Source organism: Hordeum vulgare, chromosome 7H (assembly GCF_904849725.1).
Source record: "Hordeum vulgare subsp. vulgare chromosome 7H, MorexV3_pseudomolecules_assembly, whole genome shotgun sequence".
NCBI lineage: Eukaryota > Viridiplantae > Streptophyta > Magnoliopsida > Poales > Poaceae > Hordeum > Hordeum vulgare.
This window is the reverse complement of record NC_058524.1, coordinates 311,376,273-311,387,786: the sequence shown is the minus strand read 5'-3', so window position 1 is coordinate 311,387,786 and position 11,514 is coordinate 311,376,273.

Below are 11,514 nucleotides of genomic sequence, written 5' to 3'. Positions count from 1 at the left end.
TGCCACCTTCACATTTTGTAAAGAGAAGGTGGTTAAGGAGATGCGAGCAAAAAGTGTAAGAGAACGGTATTTTGCGACTACATGAATAAAATGACATGCTTGTAAAACACACATTTTCAAAACTAGAACAATTGTTTGATCAATGTTGTTATATATTTTTATATTTATTATGTGGCAATGCATGGGCATTCAGTCCTAATGATTTTCTCATCCACTTTGTCTAGTCATTGTTCTTCATTCTTTTTTTTCATTTTCAAGTCTATGTTGTTGTTCTTGTAGTATCTTAATCTGTCTTTTCCATTATGTTGTCTTGATAACACACATTTGTTGATGGAGTTTGACACAAGATGCTAGAGGTCGAGGACGTGCGCTTTTGTGTTTAATTCTACATGCAAAATGAAGGGACACACTCTGCGTATGTCTTTTAAAAAGACGGGTCATTTAGCGCACCACATTTGTTGATGGAGTTTGACACAAGATGCTAGAGGTCGAGGACGTGCGGTTTTGTGTTTAATTCTACATGCAAAATGAAGGGACACACTCTGCGTATGTCTATTTAAAAAACACGTCATGTAACGCATCATTTTCCACATAGAACTTATTTTCACTTATTCTTTGTATTTTTCAAGGGTGGGCTGGAGAAGGTTTTCCTTGGGTCTGATTTTAGATAGGTTAGATGGGCTCATCAGTTTTTATTTGTGTGGCACGAGGAACCATATTTCATGAGTGTTTGATGCTCTAGATGGGATGCGTGGGAGGTTGCTTTAAAATTTATGTCCATGTGTTTTTAGCCAAGCCAATGTGTAGTTCATGATATGTGATGTGCAAGAATATTGTGTGTGTTGGTTTTTTCATGTGTATTTTCCACTTATGGCATGAATAACATTATGAATAACTATGTGTTGTATACATGAGTCAAGCTTTTTGTAATATGCCTTTTCTCTCACACGAAGAGAATAACATTATGAATAACTATGTGTTGTATACATGAGTCAAGCTTTTTGTAATATGCCTTTTCTCTCACACGAAGAGAAAACTTGTACTATTTTTCTAAATAGCACACAAGAACTACTAATAAAATACTTTAAGAATGTTCAACAGAGCCGTGTTAACAGGAAACTAGAATTATGAGATTCTCAATTACCATAATTATTTTCTAATTATATTTTGTTATTCCGTGGCAACGTACATGCATTCAACTAGTGTCTATATACATCCGTATGTAGTTGTCTAGTAAAATCTCTAAAAAGGTTTATATTTAGAAACGAGGGGAGTATGTTGCATGCAAGTTAACTGATACGAAGTCTTTTGATGTGTATGCTCAATGTTCAAGTACGACGCGATGGCGCATGACGTGATGGCGGCGAGCGCGACCGGGTAAAAGGCGTGCGCCAAGCCGGCCAAGGGTGCCAGCCGCGCCAACGTGTACAAGTCCGGCGTCGACCGCATCACCCTCGCACGCGGCCACAAACTACTTCATTTGTAGCATCCCCGGATGAGTTAATTCATCTACTTCATCTTTTTTTCGTTTCGCATTTTACTCACCCAACCAGCGAGCCCAGCATAAGAAATATAGTGCTCGCCGTGTAACGCGAGCAAATCTATGGCATGGTGGGTCGGGCACGACGCTTGCGTACGGATGGTTGCTAGTTCGAATCCCGCTGACCACTCATTTTGATACATTTTATTTAAATGTCCAATTCGATGGAAACTCTCAAAAGAGACTGATTCAACATTGAAAAATTACGAACAAAAAAATCTTCCACACGATCTTTTTTCCTGTGAAATAAAGGGAATTTATTTGATTGCGTCAAGAGGGTTTTCTGCCAAAAAAACTACCACGTCAACACCTCACATGCGGGCCCTCGCGGTCAGATACACTTTCAATATGTATTTATATGCTGTTTAGCTTGACTAGCAAAAGGGCCCATGCGTTGCAACGGGAGAAAGAAATACCACACACTCTTAATTTACAAAAAATGGTCTATAATATGAGAATTTGTAGTTACGACACAAATAAAGATCGTCTTATCCTACAAAAATGCAGTTCAAAATTTCACAGGTCTTCTATTTTAACACGGCTTGCATGTAGATTTAATACGTACAAAGAATCAGTCAAGTGACCTTCAGTTTCATCTCTAATCCTGATTTTGTTGACGTGTTCATCCCCAACCCGGATGAGTACCGGTATGAAAGAAAGACGAATAATGACTTATTTATTAAGATTGCACACTAGATAATATTTTTATTAAACGTTTAACAGATAAACTAATATCATATTTATATTCTACATATTTTTCTAATCAAATTTCATATATAATATGTTAAATTTGGAGTTACGGTTTAAAAAATATGAGTATTTAAAAAAAATTAATATGTACTACGAGTTTAATGTCATAAACAGTAAGGACTTTTTTGTAAAATCACCTCGGTGGGTTTTCCGACGGAAGCGATAGCCTCTTTATTATTAGGTAAAGATTTGCAATGACATGCAAAAATTATCAATCTTGGTACCAATCCGCACGTAGTGCCACTACTCGTAGTACCAATTCGATGAAAACTCTCAAAAGAGACTCATTCAGCGTTGAAAAATTAGGAACAAAAAAAAATCTTCCACAGGTTCTTTTCTTCTGTGAAATAAAGGAATTCATGTGATTACGTATAAAAGCAAAAGGGTTTTCTGCAAAAAAACTACCACGTCAGCACCTCACACGCGGGCCTTGTCGGTCACATACACTATCAATACGTATTTATATGTTGTTTAGCTTGATTTGCAACGACCCGCCCCAAAGTTAGTACTGACATGCAAAAATTACCAATCTTGATACCAATCCGCACGTAGTGTCACTACTCGTAGTACCAATTCGATGGAAACTCTCAAAAGAGAGTGATTTAGCGTTGAAAATTTTACGAACAAAAAAAATCTTTCACATGATCTATTTTTCTGTGAAATAAAGGAATTCATGTGATTACGTATAAAGCAAAAGGGTTTTCTGCAAAAAAAAACTACCACGTCAGCACCTCACACGTGGGATCTGTCGGTCACATACACTATCAATACGTATTTATACGCTGTTTGGCTTGATTTGCAATGACCCGCCCCAAAGTTAGTACTCGCATGCAAAAATTACCAATCTTGGTACCAATCTGCACGTAGTGCCACTACTCGAATTATAGAATTTGCCATCTGCCAGTTCCTTGTCGTCTGCGAGCGGATGGCAAAGAAGGTCTTTGCCGTGAGCTTGTAGAAAACAAACAACAAATAAGGGAATGATGGCAAATAAGGTGTTTGCCATTAGGTCATTCAGCTCACGGCAAAAAGCAGAGAAGTACACGGCAAAGGACCTGATGGGCCCACTTGGCATTTGGGTAAAATGGGTGCCCTCTTTGCCGTCTGCTAGCTCACGCAAACCTTCTTTGCCGTCAGCCTAGTAGACGGCAAAGCGGACGGCCTCCCTCCCGCCGTTAGTCGCTCCCTCATCTATGTGCCTCCCTCAGATCCCCCTCCCTCCCTCCCCCCGCCTCTCCCTCGCGCCCACTCGCCGCCGCCCCCACCCACCAGCCGCCCCGCGGCGAGCCCGCTCCCTGCGCCCCCCTCTCCCCCTCTACTACGCCGCCCCACCTCCCCATGCCGCCCCACCTCCTTCCTCCCACCGCGGCGGTGACCCACCTTCTCCCTCCCACTGCGGCGGTGCCCCACCGCCGAAGCTAGTTCCTCCCCCGCGGCTAGCACCCCCTCCCCGCGGCGCCCCTTCTCCTTCCTCCCACCGCGGCGAGACCCCCTCCCCTGCATCGGTCCTCCTCCACCAGCCCTCCTCCGATGAGTATTTGCATTTTTTTTCATTTCATTGCATTGTTAGTAGTTACTGTTGGTTTAGGTTGTTATTAGGTCTTTTTTTGCTGTTAGTGTTAATTAGGTTAGTGTATATTAGGTTACTATTATTTTAGGTTAATTAGGTTAGTGCAAAAAAAGAAGAAAATGAAGAAGAAGAAGAAGAAGAAGAAGAAGAAGAAGAGGAGGAGGAGAATGAGAAGAAGAAGAACAAGAAGAGGAGGAGAAGAAGAAGAAAAGAAGAAGAAGAAGAGGAGGAGAAGAAGAAGAAGAAAAAGAACAAGAAGAAGAAAAAAAGAGAAGAGGAGAAGAATAGGAAAAGGAAAAGAAGGAAGAAGAAGAAGAAAAAGAAGAGGAGAAGAAGAAAGGAAGAAGAAGAAGAAGAAGAAGAAGAAGAAGAAGAAGAAGAAGAATAAGAAGAAGAAGAAGAAGAAGAAGAAGAAGAGAAAAGGAGAAGAGGAGAAGAATAGGAAAAAGGAAAAGAAGGAAGAAGAAGAAGAAGAAAAAGAAGAGAAGAGGAGAAGAAGAAAAGAAGAAAAAGAAGAGAGGATGAGGAGGAGGAGGAGAAGAAGAAGAAGAAGAAGAAGACGATGATGATAAAGAAGAAGAAGAAGAAAAGGAAGAAAAGGAAGAAGAATAAAATGAAGAAGAATAAAAGGAAGAAGAGGAGGAAGAAGAAACGGAAGAAGAGGGGAAAAAGAAGAATAGGAAGAAGAAGAAAATGACACCCCGATACCCTTACACGACACCCCGACACGACGCCCTGACACCCTTACACGACACCCCGACACCCCAACACGACACTCCCGCACGACGCCCCGACACCCCGACACCCCTACACCCTTACACGACATCCAAACACCCCAGCACGACACCAGGCACCTGCATTTGCATGTGGTGACGGGAAGATGTCACTCATAGATCGCCCTTACAATCCCACACGCAGTTGTTAATATGCCGCCCCCACGCCACTCACCCCCGAACCCGACGCCGCTTCGGCCTCCTGTTGACCGAAAAGGTCCTCTTCGGCCTTCCAGAGGCCGACGGGGTCATCGTTTTGTAAATTATGAGTTGTGTCCTATATTTTCTGATTTTTTTATAAAAAAACAAAATATTTGTGTTGATCGGGTGGATTTACCTGTGCATTTGTTTCGTTCCTGCGAGTTCTGGTGTTCGAAGACCTCCCCGTGTGTTTGACGAGCTCCGCCCTTGCGTTCGTGGGCGAGCACAAATGACATCTCCTCCTTCCCCCTTCATTCGCTCTCTTCCGGTCTTTGTGCCGATGAAGCTTGCTAGATATAGGTACATTAAATCATCAGTATGTGTCTCCTTTTCGAAAGGGTTACATTTACAAATATGCATGCATTTGCATATATTTATAACCGTGATACTTCCTAATTGTTCAACGTTATCCATGGAAAGCCCGAGTATGTGTAGATTGGGTTCGTTTTCCCATATGCTCTGCTCCGGATTCGATGCATAATTTCGTCTGTGCCTCGGGTACACATCCCCTCTGCTCATTGCCGAGATGTGTATCAGGAAAACAACGGGGAGGTGCTACCAAAATTTTGCATCGGATCCAGAGCAGAGCATGGGAAAACGAACCCAATTTTCACATACTCGGGTGGGATTAGGACCTATCTTTACCTATTAGCGTGTAGGTTGCATGGACGTAATAAAACTGACAAACTTGATTAACTAATGAATATATATGCTGAATTATATATATATATATATATATATATATATATATATATATATATATTACTTGTGTGTTTAGTAACTAGGCAAGATGAGTGATCGTGCGTGGATGTACACCGGTCACACTAGTCAGAAAGAGATGACCAAAGAATGGTTTAGAAAACCAAGGAGTTTGTGAAATTCACATTTGCAAATGGCCAGAGAACAAATTGGTGCCCCTATCCTGGGTGCAACAACTTTAAAAGGAGGACACAAGCTGTAATGGGTAAGCACGTGCATAGGAGGGGTTTTATGTCTAATTATACGGTGTGGACATTTCATGGTGAGTCTGCCAACGCACCAAAGCTGAGGTGGTTCATCGTCGCACCGACGAGAATGGTACGAGGATCGAAGACATGGTGCAAGACTTTGATGATGCTCAAGATTCAGACTATGAGATGGAGGAATCTGCAAAGGCCTTCTATGAAATGTTGGAGTCTTCAAAACGTCCTCTCCACGGGCACACTGAGTTTTGTCAGCTAGATGCCATTGCACAAGTAATGGATCTGAAGGCTCAATTCAACTTGGGAAGAGAATGCTACGACGCGATGATGACACTATTTGGACGCTTTCTACCCGAAGGCCATGTCATGCCTGCAAACCTGTACCCGTCGGACAAAATACCTCATGTAATTAAGATGCCCTATGAGAAGATACATGCCCGTGAGAAAGGATGTGCCGTATTTAGGCTTGAGTATGTGGACTTGAACTATTGTCCCATTTGCAAGTCTTCCAGGTATGTTGTGGTAGACAACGATATGGGTGAGAAGAGCCAGACCCAAATCCCAATTAATGTTCTTCGGTATATGCCAATCATACCAAGGCTTCAACATATTTTCATGCTCGAAGAGACGGCCAGACAGATGACATGGCACAAATTGGGCAAAAGAACCGAACTAGATCTAGATGGGAATAAGATGGTGGTACACTACTGCTTCTTGATCTTGCGTTGGTTTTCCCTTGAAGAGGAAAGGGTGATGCAGCAAAGTAGATAAGTATTTCCCTTAGTTTGTTGAGAAACTAATGTATCAATCCAGTATGAGAAACAAGCAAGGCCCCAATCTCCGCACCTACACAAAAAATTAAACACTTGAACCCAACGCTAAAAAGGGGTTGCCAATCCCTTCACGGTTATTTGCAAGGATGAGATCTGATAGAGCACTACAACATGACGCCACCTCTAGCAACGCTTTTTTCCGTATCTAAAAGTCCATATATGTGTTGTTAGTTTCTTTACCAACGGATTGCGATGCGTAGCCTTATCCAGTGTTGCTAGCGCATAATGCAACGCTTATACCGCCGTTGGTAAAAGGAAACGTTGCAAGAGTACAACACATAAAACCAACTTCTACAACACTTTTATATGCTGGTGCTCAATGTACAAGAATCCAAATCTCATTATTGCGCAATAGAGAATTTGCAACGCTTTAGGTGTTTGTACATTTATAATGTGAATAATATTTTATACATTGCATACAATTAAACCAATGCTCCACATAATGGTGATAATTATATGTATATCAAGCGAGGAAGAAAATATATATTGGATAAAACTGTTGGATTACACTAGCGGATATTACAGGAGGAACATCATCCGCATGTGATGCATAATATAAATATTTTCTTGACATCCAATCATAAACTGAAAGTATCCATCAACATTCCTACAACTAAGCTCAAACTTGACCTAGGAACATCATCCAACAAGAACAACATCCCTACAACTTAACTAAAACTGAAAGCATCCATAATCATCATCATCATCATCATCATGAACTGAAACATCATCATCATTACCATCATTGCAGTATACTTTCCATGCACCCATATATTCATCCATATATCTTTTGAATCTACAAGAAAATAAAAAATGAATTGTTAACACACAATGCATTAATATGGTGCAAGTAGTGATAGAGGCAGGATATTAGACACGTAGAAAGGTTGAAGACCATGCAATCTTTGTTTTTATGCATTACCGAGACTATTGCAATTTTTGCGACTCCAAACAAAATATCTAGTATTCACACGTGTCTTGTCGACATGCACCGCCTAGAATTAATTTTAATTTCAGCATCATCAAGTTTAAATATGGGATCACCAATTAGTTTGCACAACTGAACTAGAACGGTTTTAGCCACCTGAAACTGAACCAAAACATTTAGCTCTAGCTGGTGTCAGCCATCCTACAAGAAATACAAAAACCTACAGTGCTAACCATGCTTTGGAACAAACCTACAACCCCAAATGCATTGAAACAAATTTATAGTGTCGTCATCAGCCTAGAGATCCACTACTAATTGTGTACACCTATAATCAAACTTCTTTTATGCAAACCAACATATTTATTTATTGCTAAACAAATCCACTGAAACCTACAACCCCCAATCCTATCAATTTGCATGGACAGCAGCATAGAACCTGGCATGGCTCAATGGCCATGGTCACAAAGAGCAGTAGCACGATAGGGAGATGAGAGAGAGTATACCTTCCATGACATCGTCCATGACTTGCTCCATGAACTCAACTTACTCTATGGCGTCCCCTAGCATCTAGTCGGTGCGTGTAGTTGCAAAACCAAGGGGAAAGGTTACAAATGTCGCATGCATCTTTAGAACAATGCAACACAAGTAAAGATTCATCACGTTCCGTTCCTACTTAACGAAAGAAGAGCCAACTATATTCCTCTATTCTATGTGTCCTAGTTACTATCTTGGAAACTTTACATGTGGCTCAATGAATTTATCCCTGAGTTAGTTAGATAGTTTTGCACATACATTAGGATGAACGAACCAGAGAGTAAATGTATATACTAGAACATGAAGGAACGCTTTGCCGCGCCCGTCCATATGGACAACAAATAAAAATATATTTTAAAAAACCATATATAAAAAAACAGTGTTTCACTTTTGCCAAACTATCTTAACTAAATCATCCTAAATCTAGAAAAAAGGAAAACAAAACTGATAAGAACATGGGCACTCCTCATGCGCTCCAGTACCACCTAATACTTTCAGAAAAATATTTAAAACGAAAGATGGAGCATGGAAAATGGCATTCACTGCCTTCAGACTCTCCTGATTTTTACAAAACAATAGTCGATCTATTACATTCCCGTATGTTGTTAGTATACAAAGCACATAACATCACACGCACACTGCGAAATGCAGCAAGTCACCGACATCTAGTATCAGGGTGCATACATCACCATGTAGATAACTCGAGCTCAACCATAAAAATTCTTATGCAGCCAATGGATTAAAACCTGGAATGGCACAACTAAAGTCGGGTGTTCAGTTAATCGCAAGAAACACCGCGTGATTGTCGACTTCAGATGCTTCATCTAAGGCCGCTACAACCAAATGCAACTGTACTTTATTTTTCGGCATATATTTTGATATTTAAAACCACGGGAGAATAATTAATCAAGTTTAGCAACATGAAACAAAAGATTTGCTAGAGCTTAACAATGGAACAGCTAATTTCAGGAATTACTTATGCATATAGACAATCGACAGAGGGGCAAATATTTGTAGGAGTAAATTGTTATAAATAATCTCATGAGTAATCCACAGAAACTGGAATAAAAGTAGCTTAGTAAACAAGCTTTAGTTTAGAAAAAAGGGTAAACAAAGAGGGCACTTACGTACACTTCACATCTATTAGAGTACAATCAAAGATAGGGCAAGTTATTGACAGGATCAACACATATCAGCATGGTCATGAAAAAACTAAATCTCAACTCGACGGATCAGCACATCATAATACTTGATGAACACAAAATACATGTGAACATGGTCCAAGTTAAATCTCCCACAATTGGAATCAACTCTCATACTCACTTGGACAACTGCAAGCTACATGAGATAAAGAAGCGAAAATGATAGACTATTTCTGTGAATCTAACATGAATTCCAACCATGTAGATTCTTGGCTTTACTCGTATCATGTCACAGGGTAAAAACGAACTCACTGTTCCATCAATAAAAAACATGGTAGGATGTATATGAAAAGACATGCATAACAAGAAAGAACAGTCAATAGCAGGGAGGTCTGTAACTTTATACCAATGTTTATCTGCGTCGGTTTTAGCGGGAAGAGGAAAAGCGACAAGACCAAACATAGCCGCCATCGCCACCCCGACCACGTGCACGTAGTTTTGCCTCCAGAAACTTCCAAACAATTTATTTAACAATAAAACAACAACAATTACAATCGAGAATAAGCTACTATCCATTCAAACCAAAGAAACAAAATCATGATATTTTAGAAGAGACGACCTAGGTAACAAGAGATGACCGCCATGGCATGCAGGTGGGTAAGAGGCCGACATGGCCACAGACGCTGGAGCAGAAGGACGAAAACCTAACCATGTGATGCGAGGAAGGATCACGGGTGGTCTTTGGTGGCCGCGAGCACTAGATCTTGCCGGATGGGAGGGCTCCACGGTGCGAGGGGACTGCTGCTGTGCTTCCCAGTGGTCGTCAGGGAGAGAGAGAGATGGGCCACGAGAGGGATGGGAGGACGGGGGTGCTGAGGATCCGGCAGCCTTAGGAGCTTTGAGGTGGGAGGAGGGAAGGGGAGTCCCGGCGGCGAGGTGGGTCGTAGGGAGATGAGGCGGTTGTTGGCGGCGATTTGGGAGAGACCCGGGGAATCCAGGGTTCTCTTTCTCGCACATATTTCTGTCCTTTTCCTCTATTTATCTTTTTCATATATATATATACCACAAGTAGGCCAGGAGGTGGAAAACTACAACGCATATGAGGCACCGATTATATGCGTATCTAATGTGAATTTTGCAACGTATAGTTAAAATGTTGTAAAATTTGTGTTGCTTTACTAGGAGTATCCTTGTAGTGGAGATAGATATAAAAGATTGCTAGAACGGAAAGTAAAACAAAAGTAAATAAATGGCAGCAATATATTTTTGGTATTTTTGGTTTATAGATCTGAAAGTATAATATGGAAAATAGACCCGGGGGGCATATGTTTCAGTAGAGGCTTCTCTCATGAAGGAAAAATACGATGGGTAAACAAATTATTGTCGAGCAATTGATAAAAATGAATAATTATGAAGATGTCCAAGGCAATGATTATGCATATAGGAATCACGTCTGTGTCAAGTAGACCGAAACGATTCTGCATCTACTACCATTACTCCACACATCGACCGACTCCTGCATGCATCTAGAATATTAAGTTCATGAAGAACAGAGTAACACATTAGGTAAGATGACATGATGTAGAGGGATAAACTCAAGCAATATGATGAAAACCCCATATTTTTATCCTTGATGGCAACAATGCAATACGTGCCTTGCTACCCCTACTTTGTCACTGGGTGAGGACACCACAAGATTGAACCCAAAACTAAGCACTTCCCCCATTGCAAGAATTACCAATCTCGTTGGCCAAACCAAACTAATAACTTGAAGAGACTTGCTAAGATATGAAATCATGCATATAAGAATTCAGATAAGATTCAAATAATATTCATAGATAATCTGAACATAAACCCACAATTCATCAGATCTCGACAAACACACCGCAAAAGAGTATTACATCGGATAGATCTTCATGAAGATCATGAAGAACATGGTATTGAAGAACAAAGAGAGAGAAGAAGCCATCTAGATACTAGCTATGGACCCGTAGGTCTGTGGTGAGCTACTCACGCATCATTGGAGGGGAAATGGGGTTGATGTAGATGCCCTCCGTGATCGATTCCCCGTCCGGTAGATTAACGGAAAAAGCTCCCAGATTGGATCTCATGGGAATAGAGGCTCCCGACGGCGGAAAAGTATATTTTGTTGCTCTGTTGGTATTGGGGGAATATTTTGGGATTTATAGGAGGAGGATTAGGGTTAGGAGGCTTGTAGGGGGCCACAAGCCAGGGGCAACCCCCTAGGGCACACCCTACAGGCTTGTCATCTCCCGGCATG